Source organism: Python bivittatus, unplaced genomic scaffold (assembly GCF_059951505.1).
Source record: "Python bivittatus isolate LINGU-HERP-01145 unplaced genomic scaffold, Pbiv_v1 ctg000840_np1212, whole genome shotgun sequence".
Lineage (NCBI taxonomy): Eukaryota > Metazoa > Chordata > Lepidosauria > Squamata > Pythonidae > Python > Python bivittatus.
Genome location: NW_028277113.1, coordinates 39,176,163 through 39,202,494, shown reverse-complemented (window position 1 = coordinate 39,202,494; position 26,332 = coordinate 39,176,163). Strand labels below are relative to the sequence as shown.

Genomic DNA, 26,332 nt, shown 5'->3' with positions numbered 1-26,332 from the left:
ATGCAAACTGCTCATAGACTTCCTGAATTGGAGCAACGTATGAACCCTAGTAAAAAAACTAAGTAAATGTGTCTGGTAGTTCCAGCTGATGCAAAATGTAGCAGCTAGGATCCATACCTGGTACAAAGTACACAGTGTAAGGTTTACCCTGTTCATCTAGAGAAACTCTCGTGACACGTGTGTTCAACAAAGAAGTTTACTCAAGCGTAACGTACGTAGTTACAGACAAAGCCAGGACTGGCTTGGCACATCTTATGATATAATTTATAGTCCCCCTGTTCCCGCGCTTTGCCCCGTTGCTATGTTACAAATCACCCGCAGTAATTCCCCCCTTCGCCAAAATGGCAGATTCAGTTCAGTTCTTATGTCCTTGATTGCTTTTTCCCCATGGCTATGGTCACACCTTCGTTAGTTCTTTCTGTTGCGTGCAAAGCCGGGGTTTTCCTAATCACACGCTGATCGCTTTGCCGCTCGCCGCTGCTCAACCCTTTGTCCGCGGCGCCCAAGGCTAATTGGCGCCAATTCAAAACATCCCCTCTGCGGTTTCAGTTAAGTGGTCCCAGCTGGCCCATTAATCAGTTCACGGTTTCCACTTCTCCTTTTTCCTTTGCTTGTGCTCGGGCGGTGGAACTGACTCAGCGTGGCTGGGCACGCCAGCTGAATCTGACACACAGATCATGTAAGGTTGGTACTGAAAAATCTGTAATGGCTATCAGGTGGCTATTGGGTACAATTTATGCTGTCAATGTTGACCTTTAAAGCCTCACAATGATAAGGGACAACCTGACCCATAATGAGTACGTGAAGATAAGTAGGAGACACCCTCTTGAGGATGTCCCCACTGTCAGGATCCTGACTGGTGAATATGAGAAAGTCCTCCCTGCATTGCTAAAACATTTCAGGTTTTAGAATGCTCTCTCTTGGGAGATATGTTTAGTAAATCTGTAAAAGTGCATCTCTTTCACTACACTTTGTGAGATGGTTTTGGTAGTTAGTCTGTTTTAAACCTCCTATATTCAGTTTTTGTTTTAAACGTTATTAGCTGCCTTGTGTGCTCACAGAGCAGAATGATGGGAAATGATCATCATCAAAAATTGTCTAATTCAACTTTTGCATTTCATTGACACTTTCATAATGTTTACATTTCATCATTTGTTTGTTTATTTATTTATTAAATTTGTATGCTGCCCATCACCCCCAACGGATGACTCTGGGCGGCTCACAATTAAAACCAAAAACCTATGAACAATTAAAAAATACCACATAGATAATTAAAATTAATTAATCCATTAAAAAGACAAACTGCAAAACATCGTTTACATTTGTGTATATAGACACAAACACTTAAATATTATCAAATCAAATACTTTTATTACAGCCATAGTAAATAAAGATTGTATCTAATGAACTGACTCTGGTCCTGCAAAGCTTATATCATAATAATTATGTTAAATTTTTAATCCCTGAAGGCCCTTCACAGTTGTGTTGCTGACCTTGCCTCCTCTGAAACTCCTCACTCTCTTCTATATGCTGAAAGAGAAAATCTGTACTAAGAATTCATTTAGGTAGAATGTGATGTAGGACGTTGCATAAAGCTGTAGCCCGTACAAAATAGCTTAATTTTGTGGAACAGTTTTGTTTTTTTATTTTTTATTTTGGCAGAGGATCATCTATATTCTTTGGAGGATGCAAAAACAGGCAACAAAGATAGCACACAAAGCTGTGTCCTCCTTCTTACCATACAATAACAAGAATGGGGAAAAATAGAAATACTGTATATGGGATCACATAAAATTGTTCATTCAGTGAACAAATATATATATAGTATAGAGCAGTGTTTCTGAACCTCAGCAATTCCCCCAGCCAGCATGTCCATACATTTTAAAGTTGCTGAGATTGAGAAATACTGGTATAGAGGGTGGAGAAGGTAAAGATGAACAGAGAATATAGTTTGTGTATCACTTTGAAATAACAAGTGGCAATAAAGAATTCCTAACGTATCAGATCTATTTTAGAAAAGAAAAGAGCAGCATATCCAAAATTCCCTAAATGTTCTTATGTGGAACCCTAACTTTGTAAAGCAATTTCCATCGCAGCAAAATGTGCCATGCTTTGTGACTTCTAAGCACTGGTTTCTTCCTCATGTTACTGCAGCCCTCCAATAGGAGGCAAGCTAAGACCAAAAAGAAAAAACCCAAAACCCTGCAAGGCCATTCCCAAGTTGAGATATTGGTGGAATTCCACCAATTTATAATTATAAGTCCCATGTGATGTACACTTTTCACTTTGATCCTTTATCTTCTATTTATCCAAGTATTGCCTTGTAAAATCCTTTCATCTTTTTGTCATGAGTTTAATCTGCAATTCAGAAAAGGGATGCTTAAGAAAAAAAATTCCTGAAACAAAAGAGCTTTTACTGGTAAACAGCACAACATTAATGAGCATTTAAATGTTTCAGAGTAACAAAGACATGAGATATTACTCCAAAACACTTGCTTTTCACCTCCCCAGAGGCAACTTCATTTACCAGATCAACAGTTCTACAATTTGCTGTTTTCCTCTTATCCTGCTCTAATTTTCTTCCTAGTTAAAAAACAGACTGTAATCATAATGTGATTCACCTAGAAACAATATCAGTGGGTGCAATTTTTTAAATAAGGTGTTGTCTGATCTGAATTCAATAAGACTTCAAAGGAAATAGAGGTTTTACCACCAATTCTCCCCATTTAATGGAAGTTGCCTATACATAAGCAAAAAGAGTATCCCTAGGCAATACTATAAATGTTATTTAATCTCTAAGTAAAATTTAGAGCAAGTATTAACATTGGTAGATTCTGTTTAACAAGCATTTGTTTCAACTATGATATAATACAGTGTCAAAACATACTAGATATCAGGAAGTTTTCAGGAGGATGGAAAATTAACAGCTAACAAATTACATTAATTAAAATTCTTTAAGCATTAAACAAAACTGTATTTTTATGAAAGGAGGTATAATGCATTCATTTTTTAATACTGTATGACAGAACTGTCAAGCCTTCAAGTTACCAAAAATGTGTGTGTGTGTATGTGTGTGAGTGTGTGTGTTTGAAGGAAACATCACTATTGCGAGATGAAACAAGGCTTTGGGGTAGAGTGATGGTGTCTGTGGCTGGTTGTTGGGGCATCCTATGGGGATGACTGAAGTGCTGGATTTTTAAAGTTTTTCTTTTATGGTTTTTATGGTTTAGTGGTTTTATTATTGTGAGCTAACTCAGAGTTAGTCTTTAAGATGGGTGGCCATACAAATCCTTTAAACAAACTAATCAACAAACTAATACAGGCTGTTAGACAACCATCTGATATCTAAGCCACTATGTAAATGTATGGCAAAATGTCCATTTAGTGAGTTTAGAATTTGTATAGACATGATACCAGTATCATTCCAGATATCATCTCAGCACAATAGCTAATGGTGAATGTATCTGCCATGATGGGCCATAAAGTCCACCACATTGCTTTCAGCTCTATTGTCTATTTTTAGCAAGCAGCCAAGTAGAGAAACTAACTAGCAATGTCAACAACAATGTGCAATAAGAACAAAGAGGTTTTTTTTGTTTTTTAAAAACTAAATCAGCTAATAAATGTGAGAAAGTAAAATCCAGTAGCTGTTTTGTGAATAGTCACTGTCAGTTAATGGGGTATGAGTTCATGTATATGCATTACATTTTCTTCTGTCATCCCAGTTACAAATTCTTCCCCAGTGCTCCATCTTAGATTTACATATATTTGTACCTCAGGATAAAAATTTGTGAGCACGATTAAATGGATTATAGCCTAAGCCACAGTAAATATCTACAGGACGTTACAGTATACTGTTGGTTTCTGTTGTTTAAAGGTTCTGGAGTATGGAGGAAGGAATATTAAATAAATAGACCCTAAAACCTATGCCTGATTTTTCACTGTTCTTTTAAAAATATATTTATGATGACATTAGGAAGGTTGGAAAAGCCCACTTCCTATTCCTTACTTCCTGTAATCAATTTCACTCTGTGTTTCTCTCCCCCCCCTCTATATATTATTATATTGTTCTGCTTAATATACCCAGTTAGCATAAATACATAAATGCAGTTATAAATATAGTGTAAATACAGTTTTTCTTGCAGAGGACATAACTTCTGTGAACTGAAGGATGACAAATATTTGTATGCCTGTAAATGCTCCACTAAATCAGAATATTATACTGTGTTAGAAAACTGATCCTGGTTTTTCAATGACTGATCCTGATTATGAAGACTAATTGCCATACTGCCTGTAGTAAGAAATGGAAAAGTTTAAATCACAAATAGGGAATGCTTAACAAACAACCTTAGACAAGCCTGAAGAAAATGGAACAAAAGTTTATGACTGCAGTTCCCAAAGCCCTTTTTTCATCTGAAGAAATGAAACTGCTGACAGAAGAGAAAATTTATAAAAATATGCAGAATAGCTATGCAGATCCTACACATAAAAGTCCAACAGAAATCTTAAAAAAAAAGTAAAAGTCACTGAGAACCATGAAAGAGTACAGTTTTTTTTCACTTCTGAAACATAAGTCTGATGGAACAACAGTAAAAGCTATGAATTTGAAGCTAGAAGGTATCTCGTGATGAAGGGCAAGCTTATGCTCAACATCACACGTTTGAAGCTAAAGAGAAAACTTGTGAAAACTTGCAGCTAAACAAGGTTGCTGAATACTGATATGATATTAAAGGTGTTAATAAGAACCTAATTACATGAAGTAAATGTTAGTTATATGCCATCAAATAAGTGTCAACTCTTAGCGACAACATAGGTAGACCTTCTCCAGGATGATCTGTCCCCAACTCAGCCCTCAGCCCTTCCAGTGTTGTACAATCACTACTGCAATCAACTCAATTCATTTTGCTGCAGGTTGTCATTTTCTTTCCACCTTTCTCAACATTATGGACTTATCAAGGGATCTGGGTCTTCACATAATGTCTCCAAAATACAATAATATAGCCTGGTCATTTGTGTCTCATATGAGAACTCTGGAATGATTGGTTCTATGAACCATTTGTTTGTTTTCTTGGCTATCCATGGTATTCTCAGGAGGTTTCTTGAACACCAGTGTCAAAAAGACCAAAACTCTTTCTATTTTGTTTTTTTCAAAGTCCAACTTTCACTTCCATAGAATACCACAAGAAAAGTCATTGCCTGTAAAATTTAGTTTTTGAAGGTTTAGAGACATTATGGCATCTGAAGATCTTTTCCAAGTCCTTAATTGGTACCCTACTAAGAATGAGTAGGTCTGACTTCTGGGTGTTCTTCTAGGTTCATGTTTCCTGCTCGGAAAGCCCAGCTGCAGCAGTTGCACTGTATGGAGCTATTTTTGGGACAGAAGACTCTGGCCACTGTCACATGCATCCTCATCTACTCTAGCCTGGTTTATTATAATGAGCTTTACTTGGAGATGACTTTGAAAACTATTCAGAAATTGCAACTAGTTCAAAATGCACCTAATGTGCCAAATCTGGCTTGGCAGAGTTATGCCCATTTGGCAGGAGCTGAAGTGGTTACCAGTACGTTTCTGAATGAAATTCAAAATGCTCATTATTACCTATGTAGCTCAGGCCCCTGTTCTTAGGGGCTTACTTTCTTCAGATAGAAGCTTCCCATCCTGAATGTGCTGTGCAAGAAGGACTATTGATGATTCCCTCTCAGTGGATGGTGCAGAAGAGCAGCATGGAGGCAAGCTTCATCTGTAGCTGAAATGACCCAAAGAAATGGACCTTTCTTTAATGACATTCCAGAAGGAGATGAAGGCCAACCTCTTTCATCAGGACTTTGAGGTTAGGTTGAAAGAATAGTGGCTGCTATTCTTCCAGGGGAGGGATGTTAAATTAAGTTTATAGCTTTTGGAAGACCATGTGGCCCTATATTTTACAAGATTTTATTGTTAGGAGTTTTACTGAAGTACTGTTGTTGTGAGCCACCCAGAATCTGGTGAAATGGATAGCATAAAAGGAGATATGTGGGTCCCATATCAAAAAGTAGATAGGACTAAGACAAAGAAATAGGTTGGCCCAAGCCAAAACTATATTTGATTTCATTTCCTTTAAGTCTACATTTAATTAAATTATATTTGGCTTAATAGATTGAATCCTCAGGTATTTAATAAATACATGTATTCATGGCAGTACCAGCAAGCAGTAACTTTTGGTAAGGCTTTTATTGGGTGAAGGGGTGCAGATTGTTCCCTTTTTCTAGTATCAATGAAGATTTTAAAGGATAGTAGCACAAATAATATACATTTATATGGTAGGAGTTTCTTTCTCCTTCACACTGCACAGTGCATCCAGCACACTGTTCTGGAACAGAGATTGTTTCAAAACTATAGAAATGTGAGTGGTAGGTAGGGTGTCTTGCAAGGAAGAGGAATGACAAGTAGAACAGAATTATTTCACCTTAGTCACCAATCTTCATCTATTTATGCCCCCTCCCCTTCCACATACAATTCCTACTCCTATGGTGCATGGTTGAATGTAATTTGCCACTGGAGAGATAGACTAAGAGATTACTCCTGTCCTTGGGTCAGAGTCAGGGCAGACAAGCCACCACTGATATTTGAGCAATGGATCCTCTGGCACAAAATGTATCTTCCTCAATCCAATCAGTTTATCATGCCCAGATCTCTGGTTCCAAACATCCAAAGTTTGTATATATCTCTAGCTCACTCACTTCCCAGCTCTTAGTCATGTAATACTTGAATCTCTCATACTGGCAAGACATAGCTTATAGTAATTACTTTAATTAATTTAGTGATAGTTACAAGTTAACACACATAAATAAAAATTAGATGTATTTCCTGCCTAATAATTACTGTTCAGTAAGGATTAAAATAGTAGACTCTATAGGTCTACTTTGGTGTAGATGTAAGAAGAGCTAATGGGCAGTCAAAGTCCCCACCCATCGAGATATAAACTGATGGGGAGATGCTAGAAGTTAGGGCACTTCATAGAAGATGAATGAACTGAATAGAGTTGAATTAACTAGCTTCTCTCTTCTTATGCTACTCAGCATAACAATGTGTTGGAGATTGTTACAGTGTTACTTCTCTTTTGGAAGGGAGATTTGGGACAAATTGTTTCCTTTTGATCTCCAGAATATTATCTTCAGATAACAATATTCCATAACATCTTCATCCACCGGAAACAGCATTCTGACGTTTGATAATTTGGTCTCATTTCTCAGACCTTCCCAGCCATTCCGTGTTTATATTCAATACAATAGGTCTGGAATGGAATGGAATGGAATGTTTTTCTGTTCATTTTGGCAGGACTTCTTTCACTGGCATATTTGAAAACAAAATCATTCTAGCGTGATTTTTCATTAAGCTGATCATGTAGTAAGCAGTCACTGAATATGTTTATAAAGGTTATTTTCTGCTGAAACACAGATGCTCTCTGAAGTTGTACTTGTTGTACTTGTTCTTCCATATTTTGTCTTATGATAGGCCAGGTATCTTTCCAGCAAGGAGTTCCACAGCATTTGCTGCTCACCCTGATATGGAGATATACAATTGGTATCATCAACATAGTAATGATACCTCACACTGAGCTGGTGGTGCCTTCTTCTAGCAGTTTCATGTGGATGTTAAATAAAATGGGAAAGAAGGCAAAGAATCAGAAGAACTTCATATGTTTAATCCAGATCCTACCACTGATCATCCATAAGAGCAACCAATGCCATTTCTGTCCCATGTCCAGATATGAAACCAAATTAGAAGGGTTCCAGATAATCCATTTCTTTTATGTTCCTCTGTACAACAATCCCAATCCCTTTTAATAAACCTTCCCTAAAAAAAGGAATATTTGAGACTGGGTAGAAGTTGTCCAAAACTTCTAGATTGAGAGAGGGTATCTTCAGGCTTTATCAGCTGCCTTAGAAGAAGTACATATAAATGCCAGCTATATGAATTTTTTGTACTAAATACAAAAATATATACAGTACTGTGCAAAAGCTTTAGGCAGGTGTGAAAAAATGCTGTAAAGCAAGAATGCTTTCAAAAATATATATTTTAATTGTTTATGTTTATCAATTTACAAAATGCAATGTGAGCAACAGAAGAGAAATCTAAATCAAATCAATATTTGGTGTGACTACCCTTTGGCTTCAAACCAGCATCAATTCTTACACTTGCACACTTTGTACACTTGCACAAAGTCAGGGATCTTGTAGGATTAGAGTCAGGTGTATGATTAACCAATTATACCAGGCAGGTGCTAATGATAATCAATTTCATATGTAGGTTGAAACACAGTCATTAATTGAAACAGAAACAGCTGTGTAGGAGGCTTAAAACTGGGTGAGGGACAGCCAAACTCTGCTACTAAGGCGAGGTTGTGGAAGATAGTTTCATGTCACAGGTCATACACTATGGCAAGACTGAGCCCAGCAACAAGACACAAGGTAGTTAGACTGCATCAGCAAGGTCTCTCCCAGGCAAAAATTTGAAAGCAGACTGGGGTTTCAAGATGTGCTGTTCAAGCTCTTTTGAAGAAGCACAAAGAAATGGGCAATGCTGAGGACCATAGAAACAGTGGTTGGCCAAGGAAACTTAATGCAGCAGATAGAAGACACATCATGCCTACTTCCCTTTGACATTGGAAGATGTCCAGCAGTGTCATCAGCACAGAACTGGCAGAAACCAGTGGGACCCAGGTACACCCATCTACTGTCTGGAGAAGTCTGGCCAGAAGTGGTCTTCATGGAAGAATTGTGGCCAAAAAGCCATAACTCTCACATGGAAACAAGGCTAAATGATTCAACTATGCATGAAAACATAGGAACTGAGGTGCAGAAAAATGGCAGCAGGTGCTGAGTCAAACTTTGAAATATTTGGCTGTGGCAGGACACAGTTTGTTCACCAAAGGGCTGGAGAGCGGTACAAGAATGAATGTCTGCAGGCAACAGTGAAGCATGGTGGAGGTTCCTTGCAAGTCTGGGGCTGCATTTCTGCAAATGGAGTTGGAGATTTGGTCAGGATGAATGGTGTCCTCAGTGCTGAGAAATACAGGCAGATACTCATCCATCATGCCATACCATCAGGGAGGCATGTGATTGGCCCCAAATTTATTCTGCATCAGGACAATAACCCCAAACATATAGCCAATGTCATTAAGAACTATCTTCAACGTAAAGAAGAACAAGGAGTCCTGGAAGTGATGGTTTGGCCCCCACAGAGCCCTGATCTCAACATCATCGAGTCTGTCTGGGATTACATGAAGAGACAGAAGGATTTGAGGCAGCTTACATCCACAGGAGATCTGTGGTTAGTCCTCCAAGATGTTTGTACCTGCGGAGTTCCTTCAAAAACTGTGTGCAAGTGTGCCTAGAAGAATTGATACTGTTTTGAAGGCAAAGGGTGGTCACACAAATATTGATTTGATTTGGGTTTTTCTTCTGTTTGCTCACTTTGCATTTTGTAAATTGATAAACATAAACAATTACAATATATAGTTTTGAAAGCATTCTTACTTTACAGCATTTTTTCACACCTGCCTAGAACTTTTGCACAGTACTGTATTTAAAAATATATTGGCATATGTCTGTCATTTAAGAAATAGATGTGAAAGGTAAATTATGTATTGTTAAGACATAAGATGTTTCTGGCTATATAAATGTTAAAATGAATGCTTTGCATGTTTTACACTAGATTTAGAAAGAGTAAATTATGTTAATGGGATCTGCCATCTACATGCCATCTACTACTAAGAGATAAAAGGTTTGTGGAGGAAGTTGTAGGCATGACAATATAAAGAACATCAAATAAGCAATTGCTTAAGTGTTTGTTGAATGCAGTCCTATGCATTGCTATGTAACGGTGTTTTGTTTGAGAATAGGCTTGCCTTTCCCATTTGTTACTTGTCACAGTTATTGAACTTGTTTGATAAATGATATTTATGTTGCAACTATTCAAAAATAAATAAACAAATAAACAAACACACCTGCTCCTATTACTTAATCTTAGGTGTATATGTTCTACATTTTGCCCAGGTTTTCCAATAAAAGGAGTGTCTTGCTATTTTCATAGTTAGATTGCCCAAATGTTAATGTAATGTAAGGGACAAACTGGAGCTGGCATGCTATTGTGTCTCTCTTGTAGCTCATACAGCAGAAGAAGGAATTCCACACTTGCCATAATGCAACTTATTTTCCAAACATGAAAGATATCCAATTCAAATGTGCAAGTCTGAAGTGAATGTGTGTGGTTCTTTTCTCTTGGTTAATGTTGTACAGTAATCAGCTATCAAAAAGCAATTTGTCATGTGATTCCTTTTATTTATTATTTAGCAATTATATAATTCTGATTTTACAATTCAGGAAATGATTGTACAAAATTATATTGTAAGTAATACTTATAATTAGTCTTTCCCTCTTGGCTATATAGCAATATTAATTTTTGATAATTATCAGAACATAAGCTGCCATTTTACTGCTTTCACTTTGAGCACAAATAATCCAAATTGCATTGAAATCATTGTACTAAAAACATAAAATTTTCAATTTTTAAAAAGAAAAATGAGGAATTAGTCAATTTTCTTTTTCTGAATTTAAATGTTCTTGTGATAGTACTTTAAAATAACCATGAGATAAAAAATACTATGTAAAATTTATAAACAAGCCTGGAAGAGTTATTATTAGAATTATTTGGATTTACACTAATAAAGCAAATGAAAATTATTCTTTATTAAGAGAGAAATAGCTATTTCTCCCCAAAATGCTGGATTTTTGGCAGGGGCTAAGCATAATACTAAGAATCATGATTATTCACAAAGCGTGCTGTGTTATTTAAAAGCAAAAATTCAGAAGATCTTAACAAATGCAATTGGTTTTTAAAATAGTTAAATGGTAAGGTACTTGTAATCTGCCTCACATGTAACCTGTATCTGAATTACTTGCCTTTCTAACCCCCGCCCCCACAATTGTCCCTCTGCTTCATCTCTATTTAAATCCAAATCAATTTAGCCATTCCATGCATCTGATGAACTGAGCTGTCATTCATGAAAACATATGTCTTTTAAGAAAATGTGTTAGTCTGAAAAAGTGCTGCCAGACTCCTTCTGATTTTTGAACTGTTTATTAATGTATGTTATAATTTACTATTATTAAAATCAGAATTATAAAGGATATTTCAAAAATGCAGATCTAATTCAGAATAATTGAATTGGATTAAGAGGACAAAATAATTCTCTTTTGAACTACAGGGGGACTAGCCATTATGGTACTATTAAAGGGGAAAAAAATCACATATTTACCACGCAAGCGGGTTGTTTTTTTCCCCCTTTTTATGTTCCACTGTTTATTATTGCTATATGGTTAGTAGAATCTGGATGGTTTTAAAATACATGCTATGAAAAGTGTTTTTTTTTTTTTTAAAAAAACCTTCTATTGAAAATGCTCTTTCTGTTTTTCTCTCCCTCTCTTTTTAGCAGAAAAGAATGTAGGAGGAAAGAAATGCTGTTGAATGAAACTATGAATCATATTTTCAAACCTAACCTATGCAAATTTTATACATATATACATGCAGATACAGAATTATATTCCCAGTATGTATCCATTGGCAGAATTGCATTTAGCAGCAGAACAGATTTTTTTCCTCTCTCTCCATTTCTTTGTATACCCCAACATATCAACTCCGGAATGTTTGAAGTTTGCAGGAAGTGAAGGTAAAAGGAAGCTCCTAAATTATAGGCATAGCATAAAAAGAAAAGATAACATATTTAAATGCTATTTTTTAATTAATATGTATCTACAATATACTGTACGTTAGAGTGCTCAATACCATATTGAGCTAACCCAAAAGTGAGGGTTTCTTCCCTCCAAAAATTATCCATAAATTATTTGTGGGGGGATTGTCTTGCATTTGCTGATAATAGAAGATGCATTGTGAATGGGCAAATGTACAGAAGACTGCAGACACTAGTGCTGAAAAATACAGATGATTTTGAAAATTAGCTATTGCTTAGAAGTAGCTGTTTGCCTGGTGAATTTAACTTTCTGTTATGCTTAAACAGAGTTATTTCCTTCGTTGTCCAGTTACTTATTTCCCTCATCTCATTTCTACCCTCTTTGGTCTCACCTTTCTCTTTCCTCCCTTTTCCTATGATGTCATTCTGGGAAAGATGTTCCCTTTGATACCCAGATCCCAAAACATAAAGGGTTTTCAAAAAAGTGGCCAGTGTCTTGAATTGCACTTGGGGATGCCCAGGCAACCAGTGCAGCTCCTGCAACAGCAGTGTAGTATAACAGTACCATGACTGGCCAGTAAGCATGCAATCCACTGTATTTTGGACCTGGATGACTTTCAAGGACAGCTATATAGAGCAAGTTACAGTAGTCTAATTGAGAGTTGTGAAGAGCCAGCTCCCTTGAGAAGTTCATAATGCTGAGAAAAGTTAACAGAAAGAGAATAGGATGACCAGCAGCAAGGTTCAATGGATGTGGTTATAAGAGCAATGAATGCACCATTGAGATATATGAAAGGCCAGGTTGAGGACATATCATGCTGGAGAAAATCTATGTATGTGGTCACTAAGAGTCAATGCCAATGTGATGACACTTAATCAATCAATTGAGGGATAACCAGGGCATGAGTGAACATCTTCAGTGCCTCCTGTTTCAGGTAAGTTTGTAACTGACATTATCAGCGGAAACTGGCCATGGCTTCCACTTGTTCCTTGAGTAAGTGCCATGAGTCCAGGACGACCCCATATTTTGCAATTACTGCAGAAATGCAACCATAAGAGTGCTGGAATCAGAAGACTTTTGAATTAACATCCAATCTGTCTTGCTTGGGTTCATTCTGTGTTTGTTTCTTGCTAGTCAGATCCTGACACCTTTCAGGCAGGTGTTAGTTTCCCATTGGGCTCAGAATGGCATGATGTACAATTTGGTATCATCAGCTTTTCATCACAAACTAACACTTGACTTCTCCCAGCAGTTTCATGTAGATGCTGTGGTTCATTGCTGCAGGACTGTAATTAGCATAAGTTACAGTAACTTTTTCACCTCTCACATATAATCACAACAGAGGTATAAAAAATATCTCAGTTCTTCTCATTTTCTCACTTTCTCTGAAGTAAATATTCTTCAGCTGTCATTCTTTCTTATTTTAACTTCCTGTTAAATCTTCCTTTGGTCAGATACTTATTGACCAGTGCATAACAAAGAACAAGCCATTCAGTTGTCTCCTCCTGAAGGGCTACTGCTTCTCAAAACAGTAAAAGGTCAGTTCTGGAGCCAGAACTGTAAAAGACAGCTCATCTCTACTGGACGACCACTGCCCCCAAATTATTCACCCTGCCCTGCCTTATCCAGCTAGTGGTAGTGTTCTCCTCATTCTTTCTTTCCAACTCAAATCTTTTGTTCTGACCATCCCATTAGAGATATTTGTTTAGACCATGGAGAATTAAGGAGAGCAAGCAAACCATATGCTAGTGAGGCAAACCAGGCACGAAGGATCAGACGTTTTCTGGTATTCAGGAGTCTTGGATTTTCCTGCTGCCTCCTTTGGCCAATATGACCATAAGCTCCTCCTCAGAACTATTTCCAGAAACTTTCTTTGTCAGTAACTCTGTTCTTTCTTTAGCTTTATTCCTTGGCCTTGCTTTCCTAAATGGGCAGACATGGTCCTAGACAGAGAAGAACTATCTTTTCTATATACTGGATAGATCTTTCTGACTGATAATTTTTTAAACATTTTTATTGCCATTCCACAGTTCTAGATTTGTGAATACATAAAAATAGAATCTTCATTAATTAGATTATCACAGATTAACCTTTTTGGTTCTTCTAACTTACCTCATGTATAAGCAAAAGGTCCAATTGCAACTAAAGTTGATCGCTGCTTCTTGATAAAAATAGCTTCATTGGCACCCGCTAGACTGAGAAGAGTTGACATCTATTACAAGTTGCCTTTTCATCTCAAATTTTATTACTCATAGTTACAAGGTTATTTTAATAACACATTTTATGGAAATATTAATAAGTTTTGTTCCAGAATACACAGTTTCTCCAACACAATAATTAGTAAAGTCTCCCATGGAATACTTTAAAATATAAAGTATTTTATATTTTAAAATACTTTATATTTTATAAAAATCTCTTGGGTGAATTATGGCACTGAATTTTTGTTTTTTATGTGTTTGCAAGTGAAATTGAAAAAATATCTAATAATACAACTATTTTAGAAAGAATAATCTGGCTCTAGGGCCCATAGACAATTCCGCTTAATTCAGTAGAATTTGTTCTAAGTAGTAAGACATTGGATTAGCCTGCATATCAGTTAAATACAGAAAAACTGAAGTTAGTGTTGGTTAGTTTTTGATCCCTCAATTGTTATTAGGTATAAATACATTTGATTGATGTGTTCTTCCTAAACATTGTCTTAACTAATTAGGTTTTTTAGATGCTTATAATCATCTTGTTGGGGTTGTTGTTGTTAACGTAAATACATAGACGCTATAAATATAGGTCTCCATATGCTTAAAACAGAAAAGTGGCTGGCTCAAGAAGAAAGAGTATACACTAGAGTTAAAAAGTTGAGGTACTTTTTTATCAATTTGAAAGTGTTGTGTGAATATTTTCTATAAAACATGACATTAATATTGCTTTTCAGTAGCAGAAGAGGGGGGGGGGAATATTAATCAAGGCTGAGATACAGGGAGAAATGGTTAAATCCCATCAGCTCATGGAATAGTTCTGTCTGAACCTGTGATTGCATTGCACACATAAACTCATTTACATACAAGTCATCTAGCAAAATGGACTTTGTGTTCCAAGTCTGAGCAGATATAATTTGGACTTGTACAAAACAGGCATGATCCACTTAAGTGTTTTACTCTGAGTGCAGTCTCTATTTGGACCAGTTTAGAGCTTCCATGTCAACCATAGGATTTGTGTAAGTGATATCTAACTCACTCTTAATGTTAAAGTTCTAGGCAAGGATAGCAATCCAGAGACTACCTTTTAATAAATAGAAGAGTAATAAGTTCAGACTCAGGATTTAGTTTGTGCAAACTAGAATGGAAAATATATTAATTTAATCTATTAAATCATCTGGAAGGATTCATTAAAGCTCTGGGGGTCTTTTTCTGCATGTATATGAAGGAAAGTTTTGTTTACAAAATGTTTTTTGTTTACAAATTTTTAAATTTACAAATTTAAAATCATCATCATCATCATCTCCCAGTGAGGCACTACCTTGATGTAGCTGTGGGGCTTATTTGCTCTGAGGAAGATGAAAGCTACGCCAGAGGTTCAACCATACTGGATTGGTCTCATCAGAGAAGCTGGACAAACAGTGTCTCTTCCATAAACAATATGGTGAGATGTAATTTACAGAAACCCATACAGGATCAATCATCACCCAGGTCAACAAGGACCACGCTAGGTGTTCTAGTTCCTGGACATCTGGTAACAAGTGGGCTACAGGACTCAGGACTGTTGGCTGAGCAACCAGGGCCAGCAGCTGCAGAACTACTGGAAGAAAAGTTGTTTACCTGTTGCAAATATACAAATATTGAAAACAAAGAATTAATGATCTGCTATTACAAATCAAGTCCAATGGAAAAAATAAATTAATATATTGTTATAATAGTACACAGTTCCAATTCTCTATATGCTTATCCAATTCAAATGTTATTCAAGTACATATATATTTCTAATAGAGTTATATGACTATCCTTTTTTTTTTTGACCCAGTGTATTTTGTATAAATGAGTCCCATATTTTATTATGCTTGTCCATACCAAGTCAACGTCTATAGGCAATCCACTCACAAGTAGCAAGTGTAATCAGGTCTTCAATCCATTGACTAAATGGGGTCATACATTTATCTTTCCACTGTTGCAATATCAGTCTTTTGGCCAAAGTAAGGGCACAGAGAATCCATTTACGTTGTCCAGTTGTCAAATTCCATGTACTAGGTATATAGTTCAAAAGAATATTATCCTCTTTAAATCAAACAAACAAACAATCAAATAAACAAACAAACACAAAACAAATCAAGTCCATCAAGAGGAGGATATCTGAAAAGAATGCACCAGTTCTGGAAAGAACAACATCCAGAATCAGAAATAACAGAACAGAGGCTAGCAGATCAATGTCGATTTATAACATGAAATAAAGTATTCACAGAAATAGAATTGGAAGAACTGCAAAGGTCTACCCAGGGCAAAGAAATCAAAGCCTTGCCAGAAGTAGCTCAGATGGTAGAGCCTTCTCTTTTGAAAGAACAAAGCCTCTAACTAAAAAACAAGAGAAATTGAAACAAAGAATAACTGAGTATCTAGAACAGCACAAAAACAATAGAATAAGGTTGCCTGCATTGAAGCTTGTTACAAAGAAACAGCTAGCACAAGTATTAAACAATTCCAATACTGTAATATCAAATATAAGCCCCAGCTCATTGCAAGAAACAAACCAACTGATGTATAGTTGCAGTTATAACTGAATACCTTGGATGCAGAATCAACAAACAAGAAAAAAAGCCAAACAGCCAAACCACCAAAATGGAAGATCAGGTTGGAAAATAAGATCAGCATTGTAAGATCAGATGCAAGCAAGCTAGAACAGAGGAAAGAAAAGAAGCTGAAGAACAAAAAGACCAAAGAATTCCTGATCAAGAAATATCACCTAGTAACAAGGAAGATCAAGGAAGCACTGGAAATAATAAAGCAGCAAATAACAGCCATAGCCAAGAAGATCAGCAGATACGAATCTCACATTTCACATTACAGGCAGAATCTCCAAATCCAATCAAATCAGAAATGTTTCTACCAGTCCATCAATGGAGAGACTACAATGAACTAGTCAACATCTGACAAAGAAGAAACAGTGAAGGTCAGGGTGCAGCTATGGGACAACCCAAAGAAATACAACAAGAGTGAAGCTTGGATAAAGGAGGTAGATAAGAATAAAAAAGAAGCTGAAATGAAAGAACATGTAATAAGAGCAGAAATGATGGAGAAAAGGGCAAGGAAGAGCATGAATTGGTCAGCACCAGGTGAAGATGAACTGCATGGTGTTTGGTTGAAACATCTGACTGCTCTGCACCCACTCATTGCCAAGCAGTTTAATCCCATACTGCAAGGAGGTGAAATTGAAGATTGGTTAACATCTGGCAAACGTACCTGATAATGAAAGATCCAGCAAAAGGGGCAGCATCAGGCAACTACAGGCTTGCAATCAACTTTCAAATTGCTAACTGGTGTGGTAGCTGATGCAGTCCAACAGCATCTAGTTGAAAACAAACTCTTCCCATCTGAGCAGAAAGGAAATCACCCAAACAGCAGAAGGACAAAGATCAGCTTCTAATTGACAAGATGATTTTGGAAAACTGTAAGAGAAGGAAGACCAATTTGAATGTAGCTTGGTTTGATTACAAGAGGGCATTCTACTCCCTGCCACATGACTGGATAATCAAGTGTCTAGAAATAACAGGAGTCAAAGATCAGTGGCACAATGGAAGACACAGTTGCTGATCAATGGTGATAGACTGGGAGAGGTTAACATCAAGAGAGGAATCTTTCAAGGAGAGACTCACTATCACCACTACTGTTTGTCATTGTATTGATTTCTCTGTCAACAATACTGAACAAGTCAGGCCATGGCTATCAAACATCAAAAACATCTGCCAGGTTATCCCACCTCCTTTACATGGATGATCTGAAGCTGTATCGAAAAACACAATCTGAAATGGAATTGCTGCTCAACACTGTCCAAATATACAACCAAGATACTACAGTGGAGTTTGGACTGGACAAATCTGCCACCCTTATCATAAACAGGGGGAAAATAGTGAAAACTGAAGGAATCAAGATGCCCAATGGAAATAATATCAGGAGTCTGGATGAAGAAGATCACTACAAATACCTGGGCATCATTCAGGCTGACAACATCAAACACACTGAAGCCAAGAAGAAGGTTAGTACTGAATACATCGGAAGAGTGAAGATCTTAAAGCCCAAACTCAGTGGCAGAAATACCATCAAGGCGATTAACTCCTGGGCAATTCCAGTCATTAGATATACAGCTGGAATAGTGGACTGGACTCAAGCTGAACTAAAAGCTCTGGATAGGAAGACCAGAAAAATAATGACAATGAATCATGCCCTTCATCCACACAGCAATGTTGACAGACTCTACTTATCAAGTTGCATAGGTGTGTGTGGAATGTTACAAGTACATCAGACACTTGAAGAAGGAAAAAGGGCATTGGAAAAATATCTGAAGGACAGTGAAGAAGATGCGCTGAAGCTAGTACACCATGAAGACTTACTGAATACCAAAGAAACCAAACTGGCCTATAAGAAAGACCAAATGAAGAATAGAAAAGAGATATGGCAAGGCAAAATATTACATGGCCAGTACAAAAACAAAAACAAAAAACTAGCATCCAAAGACTTGACAATGTCCAAGAGCAGGAAAGTTGAAGAAAGAGACAGAGGGGCTGATTCTGGCTGCAGTAGACCAAGCCTTAAGGACAAATGCATATAAAGCCAGAATTGAGAAGACAGCAACAGACAGCAAATGCTACCTCTGCACAGAAGCTGAAGAAACAGTGGACCACCTAGTTAGCTGCTGCAAGAAGATCGCACAGACTGACTACAAACAATGGCATGACAAAGTAGCAACAATGGTACATTGGAATATCTGCAAGAAATACCATTTGCCTGCAAGCAAGAACTGGTGGGACCACAAAACAGACAAAGTAATAGAAAATGAAGAAGCTAAAGTGCTCTGGGACTTCAGAATTCAAAGAGACCAGCACCTGCCACACAACACCCCAGACTTAATATTGATAAAAAAGACAAAAAAGTCTGGATTGTGGACATTGCAATACCTGGAGAAAATCACAAAATATAAAGACCTGCAAATAAAAGTAGAACGACTATAGCAAAAGAAAGCTAAGATAGTACTAATAGTAATAGGCACCTTGGGTACAATCCCAAAACATCTGGAGCACCACTTGAACACCACCAGCCTTGGCAAAATTACCACCAGTCAATTGCAAAAGGCAGCTTTACTTGGAACAGCTTATATCCTGTGACAATATCTTTAACACCATCAAAAAACAACATCTGCCTATCCCTTGGGAAGGACTCAATAGGTGGATAAAAATGCCAAATCCAGTCTAAACATCTGGCTGACTGTGCAACCAACCATAATAATGGCAGCTAAACATCTGAACAAATGCCTACAGCAAAGGTGGAAAGAAACTGTGGCTAATGCCGATTGAGCATAGGGTACATCAGTGTGGGCAGCAAAGGTCTGAACCATTTTTCTCTCCCTCCCTTGTGCTACAAAGAATTATACAGAACATTTATTTAATTTGGGTGGGAAGATCTCTTCCAGGGAAGTGGGGAAGAGTTATTTGAAGTCAGTGAATAAATCTGCAAAGCACTTTGTTAACAAAATCATTTGAATTAATTTTTTTGTTTGTTTGTTTCTGTGTTGAACATTGGAGAAGCTGTCTGTCTTTCATTTCCTAAAGAAGTAACATATGTTCTCTTTGAGGCTGTGATAAGATTTTTTTTGAAGGGAACTTCAGTAGCTTCTTCCATTATTGATCATCTAAAATAAGGTTCTGAGTTTGTGTAAGTTAATAATACCATCTCAAAAATCCTTAGTGTTATTCAATTATTTCTATGTTTCTAAAATAAATCAGATAATTCCCAGACTTTGGTAACTTTTTGAGACCTTAATCTGGAACTTTTGCCTTGAGTTAAGTCTATGGACCTTGTAAACATGTAATGAAATCCTAATTAAGCAATCACCTTTTAGACTTTTGTTACATGCCCCAATATCTTCTCATTAAAACAGAAAGAAAATAGAATGTTTAAGAAGCATTTAATTGGCTTGAAAACAACAAGTGCCATAAAAATGAGCCCTAAACTTTAAATATCAGCTGCAGAGGCGTAATTCTAACATTTTCAAAACTCTAATTTAAATCCAGTTTTCCAAGCAGATGACCCAGGAGCCTGCCTGGGGCACCAGGTTCAGGTCCCACTTCACAATCCACTCAATGGCTAAAAACAAGAAGACAAACAAACCATCTCCACTTGTAAAGCTGGCAATAGAAACTGAAGTGACCAGCAATAGATTATTACTATTCAAAAGTTGTTACTGAATTTTATTTCTTAATCTGACAGAGGGGGAAAGTTATTAAACATGTGGGGAGTAATGCTACTAAACTGTGTTTAAAATTAAAGGTAAAAGTAAACTAAAATCAATCAGTTCCAGTTTTTGTCTAGGTTTTTCTTTGGAGTATTAGCCCTAGCATGCCACTCAACAGTCAGTGTGTAGCTCTGTGCTCAAAAATACTATGAACCATTGCTCAATAGAAAAAAAGGACTTATGCTAGTGATAACTTTGCATCGTCTAGAGCAAATTGTTGGGCAACAGGACACAGAAGTCCCAAAGTATCCCAACCATCTAAGGCAATAGCATCCATTGAAATATAGTAGACTGTTAGATTGATTATCTGGTCAGTGAGACGAAGTTCCTACAATGACTGCAGTGTCCTTGGCCTGAAGTGAGTTACATGTCTTTTTCTATCGACAAGTTCTCTGTGATTTGTAGCAGTTCAGTTCTTTTTTTTTTTTTAAATCAAATATTTAATAATTGGTATCTACCCACCTACAGTGGTACCTCGGGTTACGAACACATCTGTTAACGAACTTTTCGGGTTACGACCAGCTCTGGCCGCAAAAATTTACCTCGGTTTGCGAACTCCGCCTCGGGGTACGAACAGGATACATGGCCATTTTCCCTCCCGTGACACGGTCCGCAGCCATTTTTCCTCCCCTGACACGTGGTCTGCGGCCATTTTCCACCCCTGACACATGGTCCGCGGCCATTTTTCTGCCCCTGACACGTGGTCCGTGGCCATTTTTCCACCCCTGACACATGGTCTGCGGCCATTTTTCCTCCCCTGACATGTGGTCCATGGCCATTTTCTGCCCCTGACACGTGGTCGTAGGGAGGGGGACTCTCCCTCCAAGCAATAGCCGCCTCCCTGTCCTCTATGCCAGAACGGATGAATGGTAATTACATGAACTTTATGGGGAAATTTCCTTCGGGTTGCAACCAATTTGGGGTGCGACCAGAGTCATGGAACGAATTAAGTTCGTAAACCGAGGTTCCACTGTATTTATACTAAGCTAGGGTAGTCATATTCATTTAGGCCTTGGCTGGGGCCACCATGCCCTTAGATACAAATTAATAGAACATTTTATTGGCAGTATTAATTGCATACTATACTGATTTCTTTGCAGAATTTTAGGATCTCTGAGTCCTTGTTTAGTGACCCCAATTGGGACTGGCAACTCGATCATTAAGCAAAGCAGTTGCTAAGTGTAACTGCGACTGTGCTTATGATCTTACTTCAGCTTTCCTTTGCTTTACAGACTTGGTTGTAAAGTTACTTTTTCATCAGTGTTGTAACTGCGAATGGTAACTAAATGAAGCAGTTGCTAAACCAGGCTATCTGTAGAAGAATTTTTGTCCATGTATGTATGCTTTTGAATCAGTTTTTATTCCTGGCAAGAACCCGGACAAGTCCCTGCAGTTTTCTTGGTAAGATTTCAGAAGTGGTTTGCCATTGCCTGCTTCCTAGGGTTGAGAGAGAATGACTGGCCCAAGATTACCCAGCTGGATTCATGCCTAAAGCGGGAGTAGAACTCATGGTCTTCTGGTTTCTAGCCTGGTACCTTAACACTACACCAAACTGGCTGTCATATAAGAATTTACTAGAATATTAAAGAAATGAGACATGTACAAAATCAATAATTTGGGGGCAACACAACCTTCATTAGACACTGACCCAAAATAGAAATACTAGCTTCAATATGACATATTTTGCTTCCTTCAGTTGGGAAAAAAGAAAAGTAGTTACAGAGAACTGGTAATTAATGATTTAAGTTGTTGGACCAGCACTGGAAAGACTCAAATGGGAATCCATCCTCAATCACGGAAATTCACTTAGTGATTTTGGCCTAGTCATTCTCTCTGAGCCCAACATATTTCACAGGTTTTTGTTGTTGAATAAAATAAAGGGAAACTCCACTCATAAGCCACATCAAATTCCTGGAGAAAAGGCAGGGTCTATCTAACAAACTGCAGCAACAACAAGATAGTTACCAGATTAGTTACAGGATTGATTGAATTCCAACCAATTTTCCTGATTGGTTACAGTATCTGTCTAATTCATATTACTATATCTCTTCTTCCCCTAGCTATATAGGTCAGATTCAATTAGGACATTATTACAGTGACAAATTTGACTGGTATTATAATAATATGCCTATATGGTATTTTTCTCCAATACCCCATCTCATCAGGAATTAGATTATATCTGAAGATTTATATTCTTAATGATGATCGTTGGATAGTGGCTAGGTTAGCACTTCAGCTACAATTTCCTGATTAGGACAATATTGGAGCTCTATCATTCCTTGCTTCTGCAAGCTTTTGACATATTTGATATTGGTATATTTGGCACATGGATTTAATCTCTCTTTTGCACTACCTTGATACCTCCTTGGTTGTCTTCCAAAATAGGCTTATGTGCATTAAATCCAGCATCAGCAAATGTGCCAACCACATTGATTTTAGCTTGCATGAGCCTTCAACAATGTTCTCTACTTCTGTTGAGGATAATGCAAGCCCAGATAATGATTCCTTTTCTGAGCTGAAATAGGTATCATGTGGTGGATTTATAGTCCTTTGTGTCACCAGCTCAATTTGAGCATAAAACCAATTAGTCTCAGATTTGCGTACACTGGTATTCTTGGCTTCTTGTGAGGCATGACCTTCAGGTATCTCATCATTTTCTTTATTACTTGCCAGTCTCATTTTTGTAGACTGCTACCTTTCTGCTCACTATTCTGCCTGCTCCTGAAATATCTGGCCTTGTAGTGTTGATGATATGCAACACTTTTTTTTTATTGCCTTCCTATATTGTTTGTTGTTCGGCAAAAAAACAAAACAAAACAAAACAAAAAACTTTTATTATTTCTTTTTAGATAATCCAGTTCCATTGGAGTACCTGCTTCTTTTGTATCTTCCATTTCAAATCTTATCAGCATATCACTAATCTTTTGTTTTGGCTAAGGAAGAAGCCTCCATTTTCTTCTCTCTTAGTTTGCATCCCTAAATAATGTATCATATTTTCCAGATACTTAATTTAATTTAAAGTTCTACTTTAACTGCAATTTTGCAATGGTGCTGCCTTTGTTTATAATAAGTGAGGTGAAATAGTCTTCTGTTTGGAGTAGAGACAAGGATATGCTTGCTACTTGTAAATCCCCTATGGAGAAGAACTTGATTAATTTTAATTTCAGGCTCTTACTGCCTGTTTGAGTCCATAAATGTTTCTTCCTCTTCCAATTTACCTTCACACTAGTTCTCTATATTTGGCCATACTTTTCTGCAGACCTCCAAACAAACACTTTTGCTAGCTTGTTGGGCATGATTCAGAGGGGTGTGTTACGGATCAGAAAGTGTGGAGGTATAGAGATATGTCTACTTAATCCAGAAAGCTCTTGAATATGATAGAAGAAATTAGTATTAAAGGTTTTGCAGCCAAAGAAAAGACATTGCCCAGCCTGCCTGAGACAATTGTCCTTACTCTATGCGAGCCCTTCCTTAACTCTAAAATTAGGAAATAGGTGGTGTTAGAAATAGAGAGGTGAACACATAAATTAAGCTCACTTCATAATATGCAACTATATGTATAGAAGTGCTTTAGACTGAAATTTTGAGCACAGAAGAAGAGAAGATCTCATCTTGCAAATTTAAAAGGCAAATGGCTTAGCTATGTTATCATCTCTTGGGAGAAGGAAGGAATTCACAGTGGAGTGCCATGCAATTAGTTTCCTTGCCACATGAGTCTAAAAAAATGAAACTGTTCATGTTTCTCACTTTAATGTGCTTCTCAATAAAAAACAAGGGGGAAGGGCTGAAGTAGTATCTGGTATTGCATTTCTATTAAATGACAAGAACTCACAGGCCTCTCCAGTCACATAGCCTTTAGCAATGATCTGTCTTTATATCATTAACCTTCAACTTCAGCATTGTACTGGACCCTACACCTAATAGTTTTTCACCCTGGTATTACACATGTTTCCAGGATCCATTTTTGTGCAGAGTTCACCTGCTGCTCTATTTCTCAGCCTCACTCCTTGACAGAGTATCCAGATCTTCCTAACTTGGGGGTTCTAGTACCTCACATGCTTTCACCAAATACAAGATTTTCTGGCCTCTGATGCCATTTGTAATATGGCTTGGTCTCTACTCTTGCTTTTCCTTCATTTGTTTTATTTCTTTTGTAGCCTCTGAATCATCCATAGTTTTTCTTATTTCTTTACTGGTTTGATGATCAAAAAATTGATGCCAAAATGGTTCCTTTTCTTTTCTTTTTAGAAGTAGTGAATTGTGTTAAATTAACTGTTTCTTCAGTCTGTGATGAATTTTTAGCAGTTCTGTCTTCTCTTTGCTGGTCTCTAGCAGGGTATCTGGAGGGAGAAGTAAAAAAAAATATCATAATAGTAGTCATGTGATTGAAGCCCCACCTCTTTATTAGTGTGATTCATGTGCAAAGAGAGAGGAAATTCATTTATATGGTTGCTGCCATTTTAAAAGATTTGTGTTTAGAATCCTGCAACTTTTGGTCTGTTCATAGCATTCTACCAATAAAACTTCCATGGCTTTATTTCCTAGCTTTGAGTATTTTTGTCTTGGAACATGGACTTAAGCTTTACTTCCAAAAGCCATTAAGTGATTTATTCTTGGCTTAATCTTAATCTCTAATGCTTTTGATGGCAGTGGTTTTTGCAGATAGGTGGCTGTCATCACTGCTTCTGCTCAGAATCTGTATAGTATCTTACTGTTTCTGACACACTACACTTCTTTCCTTCTGTCACACCATTCTGTTTTGGAGTAAAGGAGACTATGGCCTGATATTTCATGCCTTGCTCTCTGAAGGATGTTTTAGCTTGTTTGCTTGTTAGCTTGGTTGCTTGCTCCCTCCCTCCCTCACTCACTCACTCACTCACTCTTTCTTTCTTTCTTTCTTTCTTTCTTTCTTTCTTTCTTTCTTTCTTTCTTTCTTTCTTTCTTTCTTTCTTTCTTTCTCTTTCTTTCTTTCTTTCTATTTTTATCCCGTCTTTATTATTCATTCCTAGAGTTTGTTCAATACTTCACCTTTGCAAAATAAGTTGAGTCAGAGCATGGCCCTGATATTTAACCCATATTTCTTGTGTTGTGTTGAATTTCCTTGATAGTTATTAAAGAAAGGGTGAGGGGCGGAGGGCTGCTTGTGAGCAGCTTAAAACAATAACAACATATTAATGACATTTGAAAAAGAAAAGAGGAACCTTAACTTTTGGGGGAAAATGTAAATACATTCTATAATATTTTTGGCACACTTCCCTCAGAGTTCTTTGTACATAGTGAATCATGCAAATAATGTAAAGATTATACAATTATGTTTAAATTGTACAGGAGGGCAAAAACAAATTGCACCTTTAAGCACATCTGCATACTATAGTCAACACAAAGCCTTCTCACAATGACAAAGTAATAATTTTGGCCACTGCTCCTCAGCTGCTCTTTGTGTGCTACTTCTTTGAAATGGAAGGGATTGCTGCTGTGTTCACCCACACATTTCATTCTTTGCACAGCCAAGGATTAGTTGAAAGAGAAACCAAACAAGCAGAGATTTTTTTTCCCTCTGCAGGATATGCATAGCTCCCAGAAGGGGAAAAAAAAAAATCTGCTCTCAAACTCTCAGGTCCAATTGTTCTGTGATCAACTTGCATTCTTCAAGGACTGAAACGTAGCTACAAAGACAAGTGATTTTCAGTAGACTGTTGGGATGCTGTGAGCAACTCTTTGCACTGCTTCAGTTACCAAAGAACACAAAAGTAGAACAAACAGAGGCTTCTACTCAGCCTAGAAGCTGGGCATGCAATTGATAATCTTCCCATGCCACGGGCCCTTCAGATTGGTATTCAGTGGTAAATTGCTTTTGAAGATGGAGGTGCTGTTTATTCTCCAGGAATTTGACTAACCCTACTTCAACTGTGCCAGCCATCCTAGCATGGCTACTTTCCCTGCAACTCTCATCTTCAAACATCTGCTTTTTCTATTCCATAGTACCATAAGTGTGTAGTTTTGCTTTTTACAAGCTACACCTATGCTCCATCAAAGCTAGCAAACACATGAGTGGGAATGAAATAATATTTTCTGAAAACAGTAAAAATAAAATAAATAAGCAAAGCTT

At 37.2% G+C, this 26,332-nt stretch overlaps 1 long non-coding RNA gene across 9 annotated transcripts in view; it reads right to left on the bottom strand.

The window, feature by feature from the left end:
- Nucleotides 1–210: 210 nt before the first annotated feature.
- The window catches only part of LOC148213735 (uncharacterized), a 118,744-nt gene continuing 92,622 nt past the window's right edge, over nucleotides 211–26,332 (bottom strand). For 3 of the 9 annotated variants that reach the window (XR_015793989.1, XR_015793988.1, XR_015793982.1), the window contains 3 exons: nucleotides 15,247–24,563; nucleotides 13,846–13,928; nucleotides 10,315–13,019 (listed from right to left, as the gene is read on the bottom strand). This is a non-coding gene — a long non-coding RNA (uncharacterized LOC148213735). Of the gene's footprint in view, nucleotides 2,359–10,314; nucleotides 13,020–13,845; nucleotides 13,929–15,246; nucleotides 24,564–26,332 lie in introns of those variants that run through there. The other 6 variants (XR_015793986.1, XR_015793987.1, XR_015793990.1 and 3 more) reach the window with 6 other exon arrangements.